The sequence below is a fragment of the Diorhabda carinulata genome, chromosome 10 (genome assembly GCF_026250575.1).
Source record: "Diorhabda carinulata isolate Delta chromosome 10, icDioCari1.1, whole genome shotgun sequence".
Taxonomy (NCBI): domain Eukaryota; kingdom Metazoa; phylum Arthropoda; class Insecta; order Coleoptera; family Chrysomelidae; genus Diorhabda; species Diorhabda carinulata.
The window spans coordinates 14,247,661-14,274,679 of NC_079469.1; the positions used below are offsets into that span (position 1 = coordinate 14,247,661).

Sequence of the window (27,019 nt, forward strand, 5' to 3'; positions counted from 1 at the left end):
TTTTTTTATAAATAGTGATTTTTTTTTGTAAAAAAAAGTTGATGCAGTTTGTAAACTTTTTTTATAAATATTGATACTTCTTTAATAAAAAAGTTAAGGCCATCTATCTCACTAATAGTGTTACGCCTTTTATGAATAGTGATACTTCTTTTATAAAAGAAATTCATGCACTTTATAAATCAATTACAAACTTTTTTTTCAAATATTATCGCATATTTTTACAAATTGAGCACACAATAAATTCTATAAATTCATTTTAGGAACTTTTCCTACGAATATTGATACTTCTTTTATGAATAGTGATACTTATTTCATAAAAGAAGTTCAGGCACTTTATAAATCGATAAAAAATACTTTTTTTAAATATTATCCCCTATTTTTATGAATTGAGCCCACAATAAATTATATAAATTAATTTTAATTACTTTCCCCACGAATAGTGATACTTCTTTTATGAATAGTGATACTTTTTTTATAAAAGAAGTTCAGGCACTTTATAAATCCATTCCAAAGGCTTTTTTAACGCACTTTCCCCACGAATAGTGATACTTCTTTTATTAATAGTGATATTTTTTATAAAAGACGTTCCAGCACTTTATAAATCAATTCCAGGCGCTTTTTAAGGCACTTTTCCCACGAATAGTGATACTTCTTTTATGAATAGTGATACTTTTTTTATAAAAGACGTTCAGGCACTTTATAAATGCATTCCCTGCGCATTTTAAGGCACTTTCGCCACGAATAGTGATAGTTCTCTTATGAATAGTGATACTTTTTTTATAAAAGAAGTTCAGGCACTTTATAAATCCATTTCCCGCCTTTTTTAAGGCACTTTCCTCACGAATAGTGATACTTCTTTTATGAATAGTGATATTTTTTTTATAAAAGACGTTCAGGCACTTTATAAAACCATTCCAAAGGCTTTTTTAAGGTACTTTCCCCACGAATAGTGATACTTCTTTTATGAATAGTGATGCTTTTTTTATAAAAGACATTCAGGCACTTTATAAATGCATTCCAGGTACTTTTTAAGGCACTTTCCCCACGAATAGTGATAGTTCTTTTATGAATAGTGATATTTTTTTATAAAAAAGTTGAGGCACTTTATAAACTCATTCCTGATACTTTTATTTTATAAATTTAATTCACGTACGTATCTAAGACATTCAAATAATTGTTCACGTGACACGTTAACAATATTTATCTTTTTATAAACCGTATAAGAAGAAGAAAAGAACTCGGAAACAAATAAAAAAAAAATGTAAACAAACCGTTCCTAATGTGAAAACCGTGATTCACTTGGTACTTTTTACAGGAAACGAACGAGTTTTCGATTTCTGTATGCAATGTGTCATTCATTCGTCTACGAACGTATATATATATATATACGAGGCGCGACGAAAAAATCAATATTAACATCTAATATACGTACATATATCTAAATCGATTATTTCAAATTAGCCCCATCTATGAGTCATAACCGAAGCTATTGGAATTGTTTATTATTATAAATAATACTTATCGTTATTCGAAAGATAAATATTTGCGATGGACGTGGATAACAATTTCTCGGTATCAAAAGTCATTTATTGATTGTTAATCAAATATTTGGGCGCACAGTGTACGATGACCTTGAAGATAAAATAACGAAAATGAGGATGCCAACGAGTCGGGGCTTCGATATTGATAACAATAATTAGTATACTGAGGCTCGTTAAGTTTTTTTTTACTTGCTTAGTTGTTTGTTAATTGTTAAGGAAGGGCGAGGTCGAGGGAAAAACATTTTGTTCGATACAAATTGTTTGTTAGTTGTTTGAATGATTGCAGACACCCTTTTTTTACTTAATTCATGGAATTTTCCAATGGATGATGATTCCAGACACTTTTTTATAAATTAAGCCAGAAAATTCTTTTTATAAATGATTCCAGACACTTCTTTTTATAAATAATTCCAGAAATTTGTTTATAAATGTTCCTAGTTCGTTTTATAAATGATTGGTACAACTTATTTTTCTAAATCGTTCAATTTATAAGTGACTCCAGACACTTTTTTATAAATCATTCCAGAAAGTTGTTTATGAATGTTTATAATTCGTTTTATAAATGATTGAATTCTTAATATTATAAAATTAATAGATTTCAACGAAATTACTTCCAACGTGATTTTTTCTTAAAATATTTTCTATTGGAACAACGTCGCGGTCGGTCTGAGCCAAAATTTCTTCCAAAACTAATTCAGCAACATCGCAATTTCCATATTTATCCAAAATATACCGAAAAACACGATCTAATCCATCGTTTTGTTTAATAAAATTAATAGATTTCAACGAAATTACTTCCAACGTGATTTTTTCTTAAAATATTTTCTATTGGAACAACGTCGCGGTCGGTCTGAGCCAAAATTTCTTCCAAAACTAATTCAGCAACATCGCAATTTCCATATTTATCCAGAATATACCGAAAAACACGATCTAATCCATCGTTTTGTTTAATAAAATTAATAGATTTCAACGAAATTACTTCCAACGTGATTTTTTCTTAAAATATTTTCTATTGGAACAACGTCGCGGTCGGTCTGAGCCAAAATTTCTTCCAAAACTAATTCAGCAACATCGCAATTTCCATATTTATCCAGAATATACCGAAAAACACGATCTAATCCATCGTTTTGTTTAATAAAATTAATAGATTTCAACGAAATTACTTCCAACGTGATTTTTTCTTAAAATATTTTCTATTGGAACAACGTCGCGGTCGGTCTGAGCCAAAATTTCTTCCAAAACTAATTCAGCAACATCGCAATTTCCATATTTATCCAAAATATACCGAAAAACACGATCTAATCCATCGTTTTGTTTAATAAAATTAATAGATTTCAACGAAATTACTTCCAACGTGATTTTTTCTTAAAATATTTTCTATTGGAACAACGTCGCGGTCGGTCTGAGCCAAAATTTCTTCCAAAACTAATTCAGCAACATCGCAATTTCCATATTTATCCAGAATATACCGAAAAACACGATCTAATCCAACGTTTTGTTTAATAAAATTAATAGATTTCAACGAAATTACTTCCAACGTGATTTTTTCTTAAAATATTTTCTATTGGAACAACGTCGCGGTCGGTCTGAGCCAAAATTTCTTCCAAAACTAATTCAGCAACATCGCAATTTCCATATTTATCCAAAATATACCGAAAAACACGATCTAATCCATCGTTTTGTTTAATAAAATTAATAGATTTCAACGAAATTACTTCCAACGTGATTTTTTTTAAAATATTTTCTATTGGAACAACGTCGCGGTCGGTCTGAGCCAAAATTTCTTCCAAAACTAATTCAGCAACATCGCAATTTCCATATTTATCCAGAATATACCGAAAAACACGATCTAATCCAACGTTTTGTTTAATAAAATTAATAGATTTCAACGAAATTACTTCCAACGTGATTTTTTCTTAAAATATTTTCTATTGGAACAACGTCGCGGTCGGTCTGAGCCAAAATTTCTTCCAAAACTAATTCAGCAACATCGCAATTTCCATATTTATCCAAAATATACCGAAAAACACGATCTAATCCAACGTTTTGTTTAATAAAATTAATAGATTTCAACGAAATTACTTCCAACGTGATTTTTTCTTAAAATATTTTCTATTGGAACAACGTCGCGGTCGGTCTGAGCCAAAATTTCTTCCAAAACTAATTCAGCAACATCGCAATTTCCATATTTATCCAGAATATACCGAAAAACACGATCTAATCCATCGTTTTGTTTAATAAAATTAATAGATTTCAACGAAATTACTTCCAACGTGATTTTTTCTTAAAATATTTTCTATTGGAACAACGTCGCGGTCGGTCTGAGCCAAAATTTCTTCCAAAACTAATTCAGCAACATCGCAATTTCCATATTTATCCAGAATATACCGAAAAACACGATCTAATCCAACGTTTTGTTTAATAAAATTAATAGATTTCAACGAAATTACTTCCAACGTGATTTTTTCTTAAAATATTTTCTATTGGAACAACGTCGCGGTCGGTCTGAGCCAAAATTTCTTCCAAAACTAATTCAGCAACATCGCAATTTCCATATTTATCCAAAATATACCGAAAAACACGATCTAATCCAACGTTTTGTTTAATAAAATTAATAGATTTCAACGAAATTACTTCCAACGTGATTTTTTCTTAAAATATTTTCTATTGGAACAACGTCGCGGTCGGTCTGAGCCAAAATTTCTTCCAAAACTAATTCAGCAACATCGCAATTTCCATATTTATCCAAAATATACCGAAAAACACGATCTAATCCAACGTTTTGTTTAATAAAATTAATAGATTTCAACGAAATTACTTCCAACGTGATTTTTTCTTAAAATATTTTCTATTGGAACAACGTCGCGGTCGGTCTGAGCCAAAATTTCTTCCAAAACTAATTCAGCAACATCGCAATTTCCATATTTATCCAGAATATACCGAAAAACACGATCTAATCCATCGTTTTGTTTAATAAAATTAATAGATTTCAACGAAATTACTTCCAACGTGATTTTTTCTTAAAATATTTTCTATTGGAACAACGTCGCGGTCGGTCTGAGCCAAAATTTCTTCCAAAACTAATTCAGCAACATCGCAATTTCCATATTTATCCAGAATATACCGAAAAACACGATCTAATCCAACGTTTTGTTTAATAAAATTAATAGATTTCAACGAAATTACTTCCAACGTGATTTTTTTTAAAATATTTTCTATTGGAACAACGTCGCGGTCGGTCTGAGCCAAAATTTCTTCCAAAACTAATTCAGCAACATCGCAATTTCCATATTTATCCAGAATATACCGAAAAACACGATCTAATCCAACGTTTTGTTTAATAAAATTAATAGATTTCAACGAAATTACTTCCAACGTGATTTTTTCTTAAAATATTTTCTATTGGAATAACGTCGCGGTCGGTCTGAGCCAAAATTTCTTCCAAAACTAATTCAGCAACATCGCAATTTCCATATTTATCCAGAATATACCGAAAAACACGATCTAATCCATCGTTTTGTTTAATAAAATTAATAGATTTCAACGAAATTACTTCCAACGTGATTTTTTCTTAAAATATTTTCTATTGGAACAACGTCGCGGTCGGTCTGAGCCAAAATTTCTTCCAAAACTAATTCAGCAACATCGCAATTTCCATATTTATCCAGAATATACCGAAAAACACGATCTAATCCAACGTTTTGTTTAATAAAATTAATAGATTTCAACGAAATTACTTCCAACGTGATTTTTTCTTAAAATATTTTCTATTGGATTTCCATATTTATCCAGAATATACCGAAAAACACGATCTAATCCAACGTTTTGTTTAATAAAATTAATAGATTTCAACGAAATTACTTCCAACGTGATTTTTTTTTAAAATATTTTCTATTGGAACAACGTCGCGGTCGGTCTGAGCCAAAATTTCTTCCAAAACTAATTCAGCAACATCGCAATTTCCATATTTATCCAGAATATACCGAAAAACACGATCTAATCCAACGTTTTGTTTAATAAAATTAATAGATTTCAACGAAATTACTTCCAACGTGATTTTTTCTTAAAATATTTTCTATTGGAACAACGTCGCGGTCGGTCTGAGCCAAAATTTCTTCCAAAACTAATTCAGCAACATCGCAATTTCCATATTTATCCAAAATATACCGAAAAACACGATCTAATCCAACGTTTTGTTTAATAAAATTAATAGATTTCAACGAAATTACTTCCAACGTGATTTTTTCTTAAAATATTTTCTATTGGAACAACGTCGCGGTCGGTCTGAGCCAAAATTTCTTCCAAAACTAATTCAGCAACATCGCAATTTCCATATTTATCCAAAATATACCGAAAAACACGATCTAATCCAACGTTTTGTTTAATAAAATTAATAGATTTCAACGAAATTACTTCCAACGTGATTTTTTCTTAAAATATTTTCTATTGGAACAACGTCGCGGTCGGTCTGAGCCAAAATTTCTTCCAAAACTAATTCAGCAACATCGCAATTTCCATATTTATCCAAAATATACCGAAAAACACGATCTAATCCAACGTTTTGTTTAATAAAATTAATAGATTTCAACGAAATTACTTCCAACGTGATTTTTTCTTAAAATATTTTCTATTGGAACAACGTCGCGGTCGGTCTGAGCCAAAATTTCTTCCAAAACTAATTCAGCAACATCGCAATTTCCATATTTATCCAAAATATACCGAAAAACACGATCTAATCCAACGTTTTGTTTAATAAAATTAATAGATTTCAACGAAATTACTTCCAACGTGATTTTTTCTTAAAATATTTTCTATTGGAACAACGTCGCGGTCGGTCTGAGCCAAAATTTCTTCCAAAACTAATTCAGCAACATCGCAATTTCCATATTTATCCAAAATATACCGAAAAACACGATCTAATCCAACGTTTTGTTTAATAAAATTAATAGATTTCAACGAAATTACTTCCAACGTGATTTTTTCTTAAAATATTTTCTATTGGAACAACGTCGCGGTCGGTCTGAGCCAAAATTTCTTCCAAAACTAATTCAGCAACATCGCAATTTCCATATTTATCCAAAATATACCGAAAAACACGATCTAATCCAACGTTTTGTTTAATAAAATTAATAGATTTCAACGAAATTACTTCCAACGTGATTTTTTCTTAAAATATTTTCTATTGGAACAACGTCGCGGTCGGTCTGAGCCAAAATTTCTTCCAAAACTAATTCAGCAACATCGCAATTTCCATATTTATCCAAAATATACCGAAAAACACGATCTAATCCAACGTTTTGTTTAATAAAATTAATAGATTTCAACGAAATTACTTCCAACGTGATTTTTTCTTAAAATATTTTCTATTGGAACAACGTCGCGGTCGGTCTGAGCCAAAATTTCTTCCAAAACTAATTCAGCAACATCGCAATTTCCATATTTATCCAGAATATACCGAAAAACACGATCTAATCCAACGTTTTGTTTAATAAAATTAATAGATTTCAACGAAATTACTTCCAACGTGATTTTTTCTTAAAATATTTTCTATTGGAACAACGTCGCGGTCGGTCTGAGCCAAAATTTCTTCCAAAACTAATTCAGCAACATCGCAATTTCCATATTTATCCAGAATATACCGAAAAACACGATCTAATCCAACGTTTTGTTTAATAAAATTAATAGATTTCAACGAAATTACTTCCAACGTGATTTTTTCTTAAAATATTTTCTATTGGAACAACGTCGCGGTCGGTCTGAGCCAAAATTTCTTCCAAAACTAATTCAGCAACATCGCAATTTCCATATTTATCCAAAATATACCGAAAAACACGATCTAATCCAACGTTTTGTTTAATAAAATTAATAGATTTCAACGAAATTACTTCCAACGTGATTTTTTCTTAAAATATTTTCTATTGGAACAACGTCGCGGTCGGTCTGAGCCAAAATTTCTTCCAAAACTAATTCAGCAACATCGCAATTTCCATATTTATCCAAAATATACCGAAAAACACGATCTAATCCATCGTTTTGTTTAATAAAATTAATAGATTTCAACGAAATTACTTCCAACGTGATTTTTTCTTAAAATATTTTCTATTGGAACAACGTCGCGGTCGGTCTGAGCCAAAATTTCTTCCAAAACTAATTCAGCAACATCGCAATTTCCATATTTATCCAGAATATACCGAAAAACACGATCTAATCCATCGTTTTGTTTAATAAAATTAATAGATTTCAACGAAATTACTTCCAACGTGATTTTTTTTTAAAATATTTTCTATTGGAACAACGTCGCGGTCGGTCTGAGCCAAAATTTCTTCCAAAACTAATTCAGCAACATCGCAATTTCCATATTTATCCAGAATATACCGAAAAACACGATCTAATCCAACGTTTTGTTTAATAAAATTAATAGATTTCAACGAAATTACTTCCAACGTGATTTTTTCTTAAAATATTTTCTATTGGAACAACGTCGCGGTCGGTCTGAGCCTCACTCAGGTTATTTACGACAGTTTGCATTCTCATATATACATACACACAATTTCCGTCGTAGTCTCGGTAAACAAACAGCCAACGAGACTCGAGAAATTCGTCTAAAATATTTATGATCGTCCCTAGTTAAATATATTACGGAAATTTAAAAACTCACCCTCGCCGAAAACCGCCGAAACAACGTTTGGTCCGGAAAAAAATTCGAAACACCTGTAACTCCACCGTGTTTTACCTTAGACTGGTTCAAAAGCGAGATCCCATTAGCGCCGCCCCTCCCTGTAGTCTAGCAAATTATCAAACTTATTTTTTTTTTGATAAAATTCGTATACATCGTCATGGCAATAATCTCCGGGATGGTGATACCTTATCATCACCTTTACTATGTGCATTCCTCGGTTATCGGAAGGTGATAAGGAATTTCATTCATGAGATGAGGCTAATGGATCGTATTGTTAAGGTAGAACAAGGGCGAAGGTATTATCAGGACCGGCTCGATTAGTTGTTGGTGGAATTCCGTCGAAAAAACGATTATTTCAATGAGAAATCGATTTCGGGGATGATATTGGGGAAAAGAAGAAGAGGATCGACTTGAAACAAGTAGATTTTTGAGGTTAAGTTGGAGAATAAGAGAGGAATGTGTTTGGGAATAAGGGGAGGATTGAATTGAAAGAAGAAGATTGGAAAATGAGAGGAAATTGTTTATGAAAATGAGAGTACGTGAGGAAAAGAAGAAGAAAAATTCGTTAGAAGATGAATTATAAGAAAAAATAAGAAGAAAATTGCATGGAAATGAAAATATTTACGAAAAACAAATTATTAGATGGTAAATGCGCTAAAAAAGAAGAAGAATCGTTCGAAAACGACAAATATTTTGTTAAAAAAAAGAGGAAAAGTTCGTTAGAAGATGAAAATTCGAAAAAATAAGAAGAAAATTGCATGGAAATGAAAATATTTACGAAAAACAAATTATTAAATTATAAATGTGCTAGAAAAGAAGAAGAATCGTTCGAAAACGACAAATATTTTGTTAAAAAAGAAGAAGGAAACTCTATAAAAAGAAGAGTATGTGAAAAAAGAAGAAGAAAACTCTATAAAAAGAAGAGTACGTGAAAAAAAGAAGAAGAAAACTCTATAAAAAGAAGAGTACGTGAAAAAAAGAAGAAGAAAACTCTATAAAAAGAAGAGTATGTGAAAAAAGAAGAAGAAAACTCCATAAAGAAAAGAGTATGTGAAAAAAAGGAGAAAAGTTCATTGAAATAAGTAAATTTAAGCAATTTTCATAGAAAAGAGAATATTTGAGAAAAGAGAATTTCATTGAATTTAAAAACGCTTAAAATAGAAGAAGAACAATATTCGAAAAAGAAAAAGAAGAATAAAGTATTACAAAAAAGTGAATATACGAAAAAGAAGAACGAAGAATATTCCATAGAAGAAGAAGATTTTTCAAAATTCTTAATATTTGACAAAAAAAGAGAAAGTTGAACTTGAAGATTTGAATAAGAATATATTCGAAAAGAAGAAGAGCTCACAAAACGTAAAATTTCTTGGAAGGAAAATATTTGACACAAAAAATTGAAAATAATCGAAAAATCGAAAAAGCGAAACGATAATTATACGAAAAAGTGAATTTCCGAAAAAAAAAAAAAGAATATCGAAATTTCATTGGAATAAAAATATTTCATCGAAAAATAAAAAAATTCCATTAACATTAAAAAGTCGATTTTCAATATCTAATGTTCCCATACTTTATTGAATCACCCTGTATACACATCTACATTTCTATCAATTTTTTATCGTTTTTTTTTCCCATTTTTTTGACGTTTCGAGCTAAGCCCCGAACAGATTAAAATCCATAAAAAAATACCTAAACGAAATTTTCCCGTATTCCATATACAATTAATCTCGAACATCCCTGTATACATTGTTATGTGACAAAAAAATTGTTTATAGAAAATAATTCGTTTTGTTCGTTCTATTTTTATAAAATTTAATCAACGACAACGTCCCTGAATTAAATTCGAACGGATATAACAACAAAAATATGATTTCCTCTATTTTTTTTTTTCCAATTCTTATCGCCGTAAAGCAATTAAAAAATTATATTAATATTTAACGAAAAGAAAAATTTCGATTCTGACTGAATTTTAATGTGGATTCGTAGGAAAAAACGTCGCGAAAATTTTGTTTTTTCCGTTGTTATTGAGAAAAAAGAAGAAGAGAATGTAAGTAACACAAAAATCTTTGAGAAAAGAAGAAGAAAATATGAAGGAAAAAAAGAATAAACGTAAACAATTGGTTAAATAGAGGATACTCAAAAAAGAGAAGAAGAAAATGTCGTGGAAATGATAATATTTTAGAAAAGAAGAAGAAAACATAAATAAAAAAAGAATATGAGCGAAACATAAATTTTATTAAACGAAAAATACCAAAAAAGAAGAACAACAATTGATTATATAGAGGATATTTAAAAAAAAGAAGAAGAAAATATCGTGGAAATGATAATATTTTATAAAAGAAGAAGAAAATTCGATGGATCTAGCCGAAAAGATGAAAATCATGATGGAAAAGATGATAAGAAAGGAAGACGAAAATTTTTTCTGAATAAAAATATCAAAAAACAATATTTGGGAAAAGAAGAAGCGTGCTGAGTTTGATATGATGATGTTGTTCAAGAAAAGAAGAAGAAAAACGTAAATGAGAGAAGAATAATCGAGAAAAAATTTCATTGAAAAGGAAATATTCAAAAAAGAAGAAAATTTCGTGAAAACGATATTAATATAAAGAAGAAGAACGAAACATAATATAAATGAAGAAAAATTCCAATGGATGTAAAATATATGAGAAGTAGAAAATTTTGAGAAAATAATAATAATTGAGAAAGAAGAAGAAAAAATGTTGAAAATAAGAAGAATTTCCGTTAAAAATTAATTTTAATCGAAGAGGAATGTTGAAAAAGAAGAACATTCTATTGAATAAAGAAGAATCGAAAAAAAGAAGAAGAAAATTTCTGAAAAATAATAGTTATAAACAAAATGAGAAGAAAACACGATAAAAAAGAAGAATTTTCGAGGGAAAATTTCCTCTTGAAGAAAAACATTTGAAAAAAACAATATAAACGACGATCGTTTGAGAAAAGAAAAAGAAAATTCGTTTGGATAGAGAAGAATCGAAAAAAAAGAAGAAAACACGATAAAAAAGAAGAATTTTCGAGTTAAAATTTCCTCTTGAAGAAAAACATTTGAAAAAACAATATAAACGACGATCGTTTGAGAAAAGAAGAAGAAAATTCGTTTGGATAGAGAAGAATCGAAAAAAAGAAGAAGAAAATTTCGTAAAAATAATAGTAATAAACAAAATAAGAAGAAAACACGATAAAAAAGAAGAATTTTCGAGGGAAAATTTCCTCTTGAAGAAAAACATTTGAAAAAAACAATATAAACGACGATCGTTTGAGAAAAGAAGAAGAAAATTCGTTTGGATAGAGAAGAATCGAAAAAAAGAAGAAGAAAATTTCGTAAAAATGATAGTAATAAACAAAATAAGAAGAAAACACGATAAAAAAGAAGAATTTTCGAGGGAAAATTTCCTCTTGAAGAAAAACATTTGAAAAAAACAATATAAACGACGATCGTTTGAGAAAAGAAGAAGAAAATTCGTTTGGATAGAGAAGAATCGAAAAAAAGAAGAAGAAAATTTCGTAAAAATAATAGTAATAAACAAAATAAGAAGAAAACACGATAAAAAAGAAGAATTTTCGAGGGAAAATTTCCTCTTGAAGAAAAACATTTGAAAAAAACAATATAAACGACGATCGTTTGAGAAAAGAAGAAGAAAATTCGTTTGGATAGAGAAGAATCGAAAAAAAGAAGAAGAAAATTTCGTAAAAATAATAGTAATAAACAAAATAAGAAGAAAACACGATAAAAAAGAAGAATTTTCGAGGGAAAATTTCCTCTTGAAGAAAAACATTTGAAAAAAACAATATAAACGACGATCGTTTGAGAAAAGAAAAAGAAAATTCGTTTGGATAGAGAAGAATCGAAAAAAAAAGAAGAAAACACGATAAAAAAGAAGAATTTTCGAGGTAAAATTTCCTCTTGAAGAAAAACATTTGAAAAAACAATATAAACGACGATCGTTTGAGAAAAGAAGAAGAAAATTCGTTTGGATAGAGAAGAATCGAAAAAAAAAGAAGAAAATGTCGTAAAAATAATAGTAATAAACAAAATAAGAAGAAAACACGATAAAAAAGAAGAATTTTCTTTGAAAATAATTGGATTTGCAGTAAAATGTTTAAAAAAAAAAGGAAGAAGAAATAGAAAATCCTATCAAAATATATATATAAAGAATATTCGACAACAATAAAATCAAAATATCCGTAAAAACTAACATTCCATTAGAAGGAATATTTCAAAAAGTAAATTAAGAAATCGGATAACATTACAAATATTTTCTTCTTCTCTTCCCGATATCATTTCGGATATAAATATTAGAATACTTTCGCCATACCCTATATCAATAAATCCCAAACATCGTTCAGGTAAAACTAAACGAAAAGGACCCTAAACAAACAACCCAAAGACCGGCCACGCGACCCGATCATCCACTAAAAATAAACAAACACTTATTTGCCCATAAAAACTAAGTTCCATTCTATTTGATTCCCATCTTATCGACACGTGCTTAATAAATAATTTTGCTTTGATTTTTACAAGTTTTAAAACAAAGAAACAAAACAACATCAACAAATCTGTATATATTATATATATAAATATATAAAAAAATATATAAATAAATAAAAGTAAAAACGATCGATTTTAGTCGAATGTTCGCGCTGATTTCTCGGAACGAGAATAAACTCGTAAATTTCATAGAACGTAAACCGGAAACAATGGCAACAAACAAACAAAAAAAAAATTATAACTGTACATAGTTGGTGTTAAATTTCAGGTTACTACTCGTAGGTGTTCGTTGCTCCAAGTTTCCTTATTGTACTAAGGCAATTAAAAATCGACCGAGTCGTATGCCATTTTTAAATACTTTTATCTACTGATAAGGAAATATAAATAAATATTTAAAAAAAAAGATGTACAGGTGCGGATCCAGTTTGTACGTGAACGTAAATAATTGTTTGGAACGTATTCGGTTTTTTGTTATCGGGACAGGTCAGGATCTAGTGTAAATTGTAAAAATTGTGTTTTAATATTTAGATATATTTGAGTCGAAATAATTTCTTGAGGATTTTATTCTAATTTTTGAGATTAATTAGAATCAATTTTTTATGGTAGTTGAGTGCATCGAAATATTATACAGGGCGTAAAATTAAGTTTGTTTTAAAAAAACGTATTAAAACGACGGTTACGATTTTTCTAATTCACGTGGGATATTTTTTGAACCTAAATTAGTCTTTTGAGATACTTTCTTTAAACTAAAAGACAGTTTTCTATGTTGTACAGGGTGTTAAATTAAATTTGTAATAGGATAATAGATATTCTAATGACGTTCACGAATTTATTTAAATTAGAAATCACCCGGTATATCTATTTGAGGTGGAATTAACTTTTTAGGATAGTTTCCCATACAAAAAGATCGTTTTCAATATTATACAGGGTGTATAATTAAGTATAATAAAGTCTGCACTAAGAAATAAAGTCTTATACCGAGGTTTACCATTTTATTTCATTTATAAATCACTCGGTATATCTATTTGAGGTGAAATTAACTTTTTAGGATAGTTTCTCATACAAAAAGATCGTTTTCGATATTATACAGGGTGTATAATTAAGTATAATAAAGTCTGCACTAAGAAATAAAGTCTTATACCGAGGTTTACCATTTTATTTCATTTAGAAATCACTCGGTATATCTATTTGAGGTGGAATTAACTTTTTAGGATAGTTTCTCATACAAAAAGATCGTTTTCGATATTATACAGGGTGTATAATTAAGTATAATAAAGTCTGCACTAAGAAATAAAATCGTTTACCGAGGTTTACCATTTTATTTCATTTAGAAATCACTCGGTATATCTATTTGAGGTGAAATTAACTTGTTAGGATAGTTTCCCATACAAAAAGATCGTTTTCAATATTATACAGGATGTATAATTAAGTATAATAAAGTCTGCACTAAGAAATAAAATATTATACCGAGGTTTACCATTTTATTTCATTTAGAAATCACTCGGTATATCTATTTGAGGTGGAATTAACTTGTTAGGATAGTTTCCCATACAAAAAGATCGTTTTCAATATTATACAGGGTGTATAATTAAGTATAATAAAGTCTGCACTAAGAAATAAAATATTATACCGAGGTTTACCATTTTATTTCATTTATAAATCACTCGGTATATCTATTTGAGGTGAAATTAACTTTTTAGGATAGTTTCCCATACAAAAAGATCGTTTTCAATATTATACAGGGTGTATAATTAAGTATAATAAAGTCTGCACTAAGAAATAAAATATTATACCGAGGTTTACCATTTTATTTCATTTAGAAATCACTCGGTATATCTATTTGAGGTGGAATTAACTTTTTAGGATAGTTTCTCATACAAAAAGATCGTTTTCGATATTATACAGGGTGTATAATTAAGTATAATAAAGTCTGCACTAAGAAATAAAATCGTTTACCGAGGTTTACCATTTTATTTCATTTAGAAATCACTCGGTATATCTATTTGAGGTGAAATTAACTTGTTAGGATAGTTTCCCATACAAAAAGATCGTTTTCAATATTATACAGGATGTATAATTAAGTATAATAAAGTCTGCACTAAGAAATAAAATATTATACCGAGGTTTACCATTTTATTTCATTTAGAAATCACTCGGTATATCTATTTGAGGTGGAATTAACTTTTTAGGATAGTTTCTCATACAAAAAGATCGTTTTCGATATTATACAGGGTGTATAATTAAGTATAATAAAGTCTGCACTAAGAAATAAAATCGTTTACCGAGGTTTACCATTTTATTTCATTTAGAAATCACTCGGTATATCTATTTGAGGTGGAATTAACTTTTTAGGATAGTTTCCCATACAAAAAGATCGTTTTCAATATTATACAGGGTGTATAATTAAGTATAATAAAGTCTGCACTAAGAAATAAAGTCTTATACCGAGGTTTACCATTTTATTTCATTTAGAAATCACTCAGTATATTTAATTGAGGTGAAATTAACTTTTTAGGATAGTTTCCCATACAAAAAGATCGTTTTCAATATTATACAGGGTGTATAATTAAGTATAATAAAGTCTGCACTAAGAAATAAAATCTTATACCGAGGTTTACCATTTTATTTCATTTAGAAATCACTCGGTATATCTATTTGAGGTGGAATTAACTTTTTAGGATAGTTTCCCATACAAAAAGATCGTTTTCAATATTATACAGGGTGTATAATTAAGTATAATAAAGTCTGCACTAAGAAATAAAATCTTATACCGAGGTTTACCATTTTATTTCATTTATAAATCACTCGGTATATCTATTTGAGGTGAAATTAACTTTTTAGGATAGTTTCTCATACAAAAAGATCGTTTTCGATATTATACAGGGTGTATAATTAAGTATAATAAAGTCTGCACTAAGAAATAAAGTCTTATACCGAGGTTTACCATTTTATTTCATTTAGAAATCACTCGGTATATCTATTTGAGGTGGAATTAACTTTTTAGGATAGTTTCTCATACAAAAAGATCGTTTTCGATATTATACAGGGTGTATAATTAAGTATAATAAAGTCTGCACTAAGAAATAAAATCGTTTACCGAGGTTTACCATTTTATTTCATTTAGAAATCACTCGGTATATCTATTTGAGGTGAAATTAACTTGTTAGGATAGTTTCCCATACAAAAAGATCGTTTTCGATATTATACAGGGTGTATAATTAAGTATAATAAAGTCTGCACTAAGAAATAAAGTCTTATACCGAGGTTTACCATTTTATTTCATTTAGAAATCACTCGGTATATCTATTTGAGGTGGAATTAACTTTTTAGGATAGTTTCTCATACAAAAAGTTCGTTTTCGATATTATACAGGGTGTATAATTAAGTATAATAAAGTCTGCACTAAGAAATAAAATCGTTTACCGAGGTTTACCATTTTATTTCATTTAGAAATCACTCGGTATATCTATTTGAGGTGAAATTAACTTGTTAGGATAGTTTCCCATACAAAAAGATCGTTTTCAATATTATACAGGGTGTATAATTAAGTATAATAAAGTCTGCACTAAGAAATAAAATCTTATACCGAGGTTTACCATTTTATTTCATTTAGAAATCACTCGGTATATCTATTTGAGGTGGAATTAACTTTTTAAGATAGTTTCCTATACAAAAAGATCGTTTTCAATATTATACAGGGTGTATAATTAAGTATAATAAAGTCTGCACTAAGAAATAAAATATTATACCGAGGTTTACCATTTTATTTCATTTATAAATCACTCGGTATATCTATTTGAGGTAAAATTAACTTTTCAAGATAAATTTTCATACAAAAATATCGTTTTCGATGCTATACAGGGCGTATAAATAAATCTAGACTAAGTAAAAATATCTTATACTAAATTTAACCATATTATTTCAATTTCAAATAACCCGGTATATTTTTTGAAACTTTTCATGTTACTTTTCCGTTCAAGACAATCGTATTCGATGTTATACAGGGCGTACTTGAAAATCTGTGCTTAATTTCAACTATTTTGTGATAACAATTGCCTTGATATCAAGTTATTTTTATCAGTGTATGTATCGCAACTTAAATCAACGATTCATCCAAATAAATTCGAATCATTATTTCCAACCGAATCCCATAAGAAATTTTACATAATAATATAACAAAAATCTGATATTTATAAACCTTTTCGACCTTTCTCTCGACCTCCCTTATCGGAATATTAAATTTCTAAATGTTATCATCGAAGTTTACGAAAATTATCTCGGGCTATAAAACATTTTCTTAAAATATTATTTTGTTAAGCCGGTGGTGACATCTGATACATCGATAAACGATGTCACCGAATTCTTTATTGCCTATAAATAAATTAGGCGCTTTGACATCTTCGTTACACAAAAAAAAAACGAACGGAATCCTTTGAAATTACACTGAAATGGCGCATTATTCTGAAACACCCAGTTTATTATTCTATCGGTACTGCGCTAATCAATCACCCTGTATACACAGAACTCCGGGACGTAAAAAATTCGGAAACGAATAGATGAAAACAAAAAAAACGCTGTGATATAAAAAATTTTTCTCATTTCCGAGTTATAGGTTTCTAAAGTTGAGAAATCAATTTTGTATTGATGAAAATTTTCTAAATTTTACATTCGAACGTTACAAGATTTTTTAGTGGTTGATTACGTATGTCAATTTAGTGTTTTTGATTGGATAATTCTATGCTACTATTTAAAATCCAGGGGCGGTTCAAGCCCGATGGTTAACAAACCGTAACTTCTACTGGGACAACCTGTATAATGTAAAGTTAGCAGAAATGAATTTTTCGATCGTTTTTTAACAAAAAGTTATTCTTTGTATAACTCGATTGAATTTATGGTTTAGGAGATATGTAGATTTTTATATAATTCGCCATAAAGAAATATTCTTGAGAAAATTATCATAAATCGTAATTATTTATTGAAACTTTTCCAATTTAGCAGTAAAATTTAGTTGTTATTCGCGTAAACTAGTTGTGGTATCAACATCTAATGTCCTTTTCCCTAAATACCCTTCATTTGGTGGTGTTTGAACACCCCCTACAATTATTTTCAACGAAATATCACAATTTATGATGATTTTCATCAGAATGTCTCTTTATGGCGAGTTTCATCGTACCCCATCCGTCTAGGGCGCCCTCTAGACGTGAAATCTCGTTATTTAATAACCAGACCTCGTATTGGTTGAGCAATTCACTCAAAACGTTCATAAATAAATATTAACGTGGAGTTTTCAAACTTGAGACATAAGCTGTACTTTCTAACGCGACTACCGCCATCTCTAGGTCAAATCAGGTACTTCTGGAACCATCTTTAATGAGAAAAATATTTATACCGTCCCCACTCACTTATTTTTTACATAAAATCCCGTAACACCCCGTATAACGACTTAATTTTGTTGGATTTTGTGAAATTTTGTATTTTTAATTTTATATTTCCAAAACGCCCTTACGATTTCGAAAATACGAGTTTCTCGTGGCTACTTTTCTAATAAACTGAAACTTCGATATACAATTGCCCACCCGGTATATAAATAATTCGGATATACCCGTGTAATATACGAGGTGTTGTATAAAATAAGAAAGTTGGTAGAGAGATTTTTCTGGTACATCTAATAACGGATTTTTTCGATTCGGGTGTCGGACACGCCGTGAAAAAAAAAACAAAAAGAGAGAGAAAAATAAAATTCTTATCGAGTCCAGGAAGTCCGCTGCCTGCTAGGCAGGATAATATGGATTTGTGTTTGTCGTTTTTATCTTGATCCTTATCGCAATAAACAATTATTTACACGAATGCCAAAAGTTTATCAGACGAAACCATAAGTCGAAAGAATCCGTTTCTCATGGAGTTTTTCGGGATATTTGGGAAAAAAATCGAAATAATGTATACGGGGTGAGGTCGAATTGATTTGGTTAGTGGATTGTATTTGAAAGTTAGTTGCTTCGATTTTGTACATTTCTCGACTTTTCTTTTACAATTACTGTGTTTTAAATGAAAATTATTATTAAAAAATGACGTTATAGAATAGAAAAAGATTCCATAGGCGCGTATACAGGGGGTGTTATTATATATCGTAGACAATCAATTTAAAATTTGATAAAATAAACTTGACAGAGTATTGAATGTTGCGTTTATTATTTTTGCATATTTTTGAAGTTTAAAATGTGCTTTTTAGATTAGTGGTTTATACAAAAAAAGTCATTTTTGATGTTATATAACGTCGTGATAATCTTAGTGATAGTTTTATTAGTTTCACCTTGTAACTGGATTTTCAGTTTCGATCTTTTATTGATAATTGGCTTGAAATTGTTGTTGAATGATCGAATTGTGTGTATTTTGATTGTTTTTTCAAATTTTGAAGTGAAATTTTTGGATTTTTTTTCCTTTTCATCAATTATTTCAATTTTCACGAAAATTTTTTGATTTGAATCCTTTTTAAAGGATTTTCCATTGATAATTGGCTTGAAATTGTTGTTGAATGATCGATTGGTGTGTATTTTGATTGTTTTTTCAAATTTTGAAGTGAAATTTTTGGATTTTTCTTCGTTTTCATCAATTATTTTAATTTTCACGCAAATTTTTTTATTTGAATCCTTTTTAAAGGATCTTCCATTGGTAATTGGCTTGAAATTGTTGTTGAATGATCGAATTGTGTGTATTTTGATTGTTTTTTCAAATTTTGAAGTGAAATTTTTGGATTTTTCTTCGTTTTCATCAATTATTTTAATTTTCACGCAAATTTTTTGATTTGAATCCTTTTTAAAGGATCTTCCATTGGTAATTGGCTTGAAATTGTTGTTGAATGATCGAATTGTGTGTATTTTGATTGTTTTTTCAAATTTTGAAGTGAAATTTTTGGATTTTTCTTCGTTTTCATCAATTATTTTAATTTTCACGCAAATTTTTTTATTTGAATCCTTTTTAAAGGATCTTCCATTGATAATTGGCTTGAAATTGTTGTTGGATGATCGAATTGTGTGTATTTTGATTGTTTTTTCAAATTTTGAAGTGAAATTTTTGGATTTTTCTTCGTTTTCATCAATTATTTTAATTTTGTACCCAAGTTTTTTTATTTGAATCCTTTTTAAAGGATCTTCCATTGATAATTGGCTTGAAATTGTTGTTGAATGATCGATTGGTGTGTATTTTGATTGTTTTTTCAAATTTTGAAGTGAAATTTTTGGATTTTTCTTCGTTTTCATCAATTATTTTAATTTTCACGCAAATTTTTTGATTTGAATCCTTTTTAAAGGATCTTCCATTGGTAATTGGCTTGAAATTGTTGTTGAATGATCGAATTGTGTGTATTTTGATTGTTTTTTCAAATTTTGAAGTGAAATTTTTGGATTTTTCTTCGTTTTCATCAATTATTTTAATTTTCACGCAAATTTTTTTATTTGAATCCTTTTTAAAGGATCTTCCATTGATAATTGGCTTGAAATTGTTGTTGGATGATCGAATTGTGTGTATTTTGATTGTTTTTTCAAATTTTGAAGTGAAATTTTTGGATTTTTCTTCGTTTTCATCAATTATTTTAATTTTGTACCCAAGTTTTTTTATTTGAATCCTTTTTAAAGGATCTTCCATTGATAATTGGCTTGAAATTGTTGTTGAATGATCGATTGGTGTGTATTTTGATTGTTTTTTCAAATTTTGAAGTGAAATTTTTGGATTTTTCTTCGTTTTCATCAATTATTTTAATTTTCACGCAAATTTTTTTATTTGAATCCTTTTTAAAGGATCTTCCATTGGTAATTGGCTTGAAATTGTTGTTGAATGATCGAATTGTGTGTATTTTGATTGTTTTTTCAAATTTTGAAGTGAAATTTTTGGGTTTTTCTTCCTTTTCATCAATTATTTTAATTTTCACGCAAATTTTTTGATTTGAATCCTTTTTAAAGGATCTTCCATTGATAATTGGCTTGAAATTGTTGTTGGATGATCGAATTGTGTGTATTTTGATTGTTTTTTCAAATTTTGAAGCGAAATTTTTGGGTTTTTCTTCCTTTTCATCAATTATTTTAATTTTCACGCAAATTTTTTGATTTGAATCCTTTTTAAAGGATCTTTCATTGATAATCAGCCGAAAATGGATCTTGAATAATTAGTTTTCACTATTTTTGTAAATTTTGCAGTGAAATTTTCGAAATTTTCATCGTTTTGTTCAATTTTTCTGATTTGGACTTTAATTTTTTGATTTGAATCCTTTTTAAAAGATCCTTTATTGATAATCAGCTGAAAATTTGTTTTGAATCATCAATTTCCAGTATTTTTTCCAGTTTTGCAATTTTCATCGTTATTTCCAATTTTTTTGGATTTAGACCCTAAATTTTTGGTTTAAGTCCTTTTTGAAGGATCCTTTATCGATAACCAACTGAATAAGAGTCCTTAATGATCAATTACACATTTTTTTTCAAATTTTCATTGCATTTTTTTTAATTCTTATCGTTACAATCAAATTTATTTGAAGGTCTTTTCCAAAGGATAATTGACTGGATATTTTCCTTTAACCACCTTTTTCTACATAAAAATTATCTCAAATATCATTTTCTTAATCAATTCAATTGTTCAAAATTCATCAATTTTCGTATATTTTCATTATTTTTCAACATTTTCCCCGTTTTTTAATTACATTAAATATTTAATTATATGGAAAGGAATCTTCGAATTTCCTCGTATATACACTTTAACATCGACGTAAATACGTTTTGTTATTCGAAATTTTATGTTCTACTTACTTGAAACTATAAATTTTCCAGTATTATTTCAATATTAATATTTCCGCGGACAGATCCGTATTCAGAATTTCTTAAGATAATTATAAATTTTTTTAATACGATCCCGATTGAATTACGAACATTTTTGTACGATTACAAGCGTTTGGTACAAAAAAAACACTGAAAACGTTCACAAAAATTATTATTATCAACGAATTTCGAAAAAAAAAATATAAAAATATGAAAATTATCAACTGCCCCTGGTATATTCTTATTCTATGATCGATGGCCTGCGAAGAACCAAACATTTAGAGCTTGTAGATTCGGTTTATATCAATAAAATTATTTTTTTCTAAATAAAATTAGAAAAAACGAAACAAAATTATTATGATTGATATTTTTTTCAACACACTGTATATACAGTTTGTATATATATATAAATCGTAAATTAAAAATTTTTAACGTCTTTATATAAGCGTCGTTTAGTTTTTAAATCACTCAAAAAAACCGATTAAGTACTTAATACGCATTTCGACCCTTAACCTTTCGTCACTCAACCCTACGCACATTAAAATAAGTTCGGTGGCCTAATGGGAACGATATTCGTTTCGGAAATAAATTATACGTTTAAATTATTTTTTTTTGTTGGTAATTCGAACCTTTCTTTACCAAAAATTCTTATTTGGATTGAAGAAAGCTGGTTAGACAAATATAGTTGCGTACCGTCCCCGTATAATATGAAATATAACACGAAAATATCATAGAAAATACGTTTTTTGATATTTTTTTTCATATCTATCACTAAATTTTCCGAAATCGATATTTCGATAAAGGAAAATGTCAAAAATTTCGTTTTCGTCCTAGATCCGGTACTGATGATACTTTCATAGCTTTTTTTCGATATAATAGATAAGATAACAGCGTTTTTTTACTAATGATTCATTGAATCGAATTGAAATTATCGTACTAAGAAATCTACAAGAAAATAAATTCAAAATTTATTCACCTTGTACATATAAATCCAAAAAAACAAAAAAAATCTCAAAAATTTCACTGCAAGATTTCAAAAAAAATAGTGAAAATACTCCGCAAACATCGTTAAACAACAATTGTCATCCAATAATCCATAAAAGATCGTTCAGAAAGGACCTTAACTAAAAAATTAGGGTTCCTCTCAAAAAAATGACATAAAACGATGAATATCTCAAAAATTTCACTGCAAGATTTGAAAAAAATAGTGAAAATACTCCAAAAACATCGTTAAACAACAATTGTCATCTAATAATCCATAAAAGATCGTTCAGAAAGGACCTTAAATAAAAAATTAGGGTTCAAATCAAAAAAATTGAATAAAACAATAAAGATCTCAAAAATTTCACTGCAAGATTTGAAAAAAATAGTGAAAATACTCCAAAAACATCGTTAAACAACAATTGTCATCTAATAATCCATAAAAGATCGTTCAGAAAGGACCTTAAATAAAAAATTAGGGTTCAAATCAAAAAAATTGAATAAAACAATAAAGATCTCAAAAATTTCACTGCAAGATTTGAAAAAATAGTGAAAATACTCCGCAAACATCGTTAAACAACAATTGTCATCCAATAATCCATAAAAGATCGTTCAGAAAGGACCTTAACTAAAAAATTAGGGTTCCAATCAAAAAAATGACATAAAACGATGAATATCTCAAAAATTTCACTGCAAGATTTGAAAAAAATAGTGAAAATACTCCAAAAACATCGTTAAACAACAATTGTCATCTAATAATCCATAAAAGATCGTTCAGAAAGGACCTTAAATAAAAAATTAGGGTTCAAATCAAAAAAATTGAATAAAACGATAAAGATCTCAAAAATTTCACTGCAAGATTTGAAAAAATAGTGAAAATACTCCAAAAACATCGTTAAACAACAATTATCATCTAATAATCCATAAAAGATCGTTCAGAAAGGACCTTAACTAAAAAATTAGGGTTCCTATCAAAAAAATGACATAAAACGATAAAGATCTCAAAAATTTCACTGCACGATTTGAAAAAAATAGTGAAAATACTCCAAAAACATCGTTAAACAACAATTATCATCCAATAATTTATAAAAGATCGTTCAGAGAGGACCTTAACTAAAAAATTAGGGTTCAAATAAAAAAAATTGAATAAAAATATTAAGATCTCAAAAATTTCACTGCAAGATATAAAAAAATAGTGAAAATACTCCAAAAACATCGTTAAACAACAATTATTATCCAATAATCCATAAAAGATCGTTCAGAAAGGACCTTAACTAAAAAATTAGGGTTCCTATCAAAAAAATGACATAAAACGATAAAGATCTCAAAAATTTCACTGCACGATTTGAAAAAAATAGTGAAAATACTCCAAAAACATCGTTAAACAACAATTATCATCCAATAATTTATAAAAGATCGTTCAGAGAGGACCTTAACTAAAAAATTAGGGTTCAAATAAAAAAAATTGAATAAAAATATTAAGATCTCAAAAATTTCACTGCAAGATATAAAAAAATAGTGAAAATACTCCAAAAACATCGTTAAACAACAATTATTATCCAATAATCCATAAAAGATCGTTCAGAAAGGACCTTAACTAAAAAATTAGGGTCCCAATCAAAAAAATTACATAAAATGATGAAGATCTCAAAAATTTCACTGGAAGATTTGAAAAAATAGTGAAAATACTCCAAAAACATCGTTAAACAACAATTATTATCCAATAATCCATGAAAGATCGTTCAGAAAGGACCTTAACTAAAAAATTAGGGTCCCAATCAAAAAAATTACATAAAATGATGAAGATCTCAAAAATTTCACTGCACGATTTGAAAAAAATAGTGAAAATACTCCAAAAACATCGTTAAACAACAATTATCATCCAATAATTTATAAAAGATCGTTCAGAGAGGACCTTAACTAAAAAATTAGGGTTCAAATAAAAAAAATTGAACATAAAAATTGAGATCTCAAACATTTCACTGGAAGATTTGAAAAAATAGTGAAAATACTCCAAAAACATCGTTAAACAACAATTATTATCCAATAATCCATAAAAGATCGTTCAGAAAGGACCTTAACTAAAAAATTAGGGTTCAAATAAAAAAAATTGAACATAAAAATTGAGATCTCAAACATTTCACTGCAAGATTTGAAAAAAATAGTGAAAATACTCCACAAACATCGTTAAACAACAATTGTCATCCAATAATCCATAAAAGATCGTTCAGAGAGGACCTTAACTAAAAAATTAGGGTTCAAATAAAAAAAATTGAATAAAAATATTAAGATCTCAAAAATTTCACTGCAAGATATAAAAAAATAGTGAAAATACTCCAAAAACATCGTTAAACAACAATTATTATCCAATAATCCATAAAAGATCGTTTAGAAAGGACCTTAACTAAAAAATTAGGGTCCCAATCAAAAAAATTACATAAAATGATGAAGATCTCAAAAATTTCACTGGAAGATTTGAAAAAATAGTGAAAATACTCCAAAAACATCGTTAAACAACAATTATCATCCAATAATCCATAAAAGATCGTTCAGAAAGGACCTTAACTAAAAAATTAGGGTCCCAATCAAAAAAATTACATAAAATGATGAAGGTCTCAAAAATTTCACTGCAAGATTTGAAAAAATAGTGAAAATACTCCAAAAACATCGTTAAACAACAATTATCATCCAATAATCCATAAAAGATCGTTCAGAAAGGACCTTAACTAAAAAATTAGGGTCCCAATCAAAAAAATTACATAAAATGATGAAGGTCTCAAAAATTTCACTGCAAGATTTGAAAAAATAGTGAAAATACTCCAAAAACATCGTTAAACAACAATTATCATCCAATAATCCATAAAAGATCGTTCAGAAAGGACCTTAACTAAAAAATTAGGGTCCCAATCAAAAAAATTACATAAAACGATAAAGATCTCAAAAATTTCACTGCACGATTTGAAAAAAATAGTGAAAATACTCCAAAAACATCGTTAAACAACAATTATCATCCAATAATTTATAAAAGATCGTTCAGAGAGGACCTTAACTAAAAAATTAGGGTCCCAATCAAAAAAATTACATAAAATGATGAAGATCTCAAAAATTTCACTGCAAGATTTGAAAAAATAGTGAAAATACTCCAAAAACATCGTTAAACAACAATTATCATCCAATAATCCATAAAAGATCGTTCAGAAAGGACCTTAACTAAAAAATTAGGGTCCCAATCAAAAAAATTACATAAAATGATGAAGGTCTCAAAAATTTCACTGCAAGATTTGAAAAAATAGTGAAAATACTCCAAAAACATCGTTAAACAACAATTATCATCCAATAATCCATAAAAGATCGTTCAGAAAGGACCTTAACTAAAAAATTAGGGTCCCAATCAAAAAAATTACATAAAATGATGAAGGTCTCAAAAATTTCACTGCAAGATTTGAAAAAATAGTGAAAATACTCCAAAAACATCGTTAAACAACAATTATCATCCAATAATCCATAAAAGATCGTTCAGAAAGGACCTTAACTAAAAAATTAGGGTCCCAATCAAAAAAATTACATAAAATGATGAAGGTCTCAAAAATTTCACTGCAAGATTTGAAAAAATAGTGAAAATACTCCAAAAACATCGTTAAACAACAATTATCATCCAATAATCCATAAAAGATCGTTCAGAAAGGACCTTAACTAAAAAATTAGGGTCCCAATCAAAAAAATTACATAAAATGATGAAGATCTCAAAAATTTCACTGCAAGATTTGAAAAAATAGTGAAAACATTCCAAAAACATCGTTAAACAACAATAATCCATAAGAGATAGGTCAAAAAGGACCTTAACCAAAAAATTAGGATACAAATTTAAAAAATTGAATGATACAAAGAAAATTTCAATTATTTCACTTTTAAATTTGAAAAAATGATAAAAAACGAGAAAAGAGAGAAAAAAATACAAAAAATAGTGAAAATACACGAAAATTAATGATTTTCAAACAATTTTCCACCAAAACGAGAAGTTTTTCCAATAAAAATGCATTCTATGATCATTATTCCTGGTTAAATCCTTGAATAGGTTAAAAAATGATGCTCAGGATGATTTTTATATAGGAAAAGTGGTTAAGGGAAAATATCCAATCAATTATCCTTCGAAAAGGATTTAATTGTAAAAATTGGGGTTTGAATCAGAAAAATTTGACTGGAACGCGGAAAAACTGGAAAATTCTTTTTCATATATTTTAAAGACCACATTTTAAAGTTCGATTATTATTAATATCACTCACATATTTTTATATCGTAATAAATATCTTCATATCCAAATCCACAGTCTCCAATAACAACATTAAATTTCCAAATATATTTGCCTCCAAAAAAAAATCTCCACATTTGACATTTATTTTCATAAAAAATCAATTTTATCACCAACCACGTATTTCGATACGAATTTCGTTCGTTTATATTTATCAATACGACCTATCTAAACTTTCGCCGATAACCTCGTAACGCGTAATTA

At 28.3% G+C, this 27,019-nt stretch overlaps 1 protein-coding gene across 3 annotated transcripts in view; it reads left to right on the forward strand.

The window, feature by feature from the left end:
• LOC130898664 (transcription factor GATA-4-like) overlaps window positions 1-27,019 on the forward strand; it is a 69,824-nt gene that overhangs the window by 7,059 nt on the left and 35,746 nt on the right. The gene's annotated exons all lie outside the window — the stretch shown is intronic.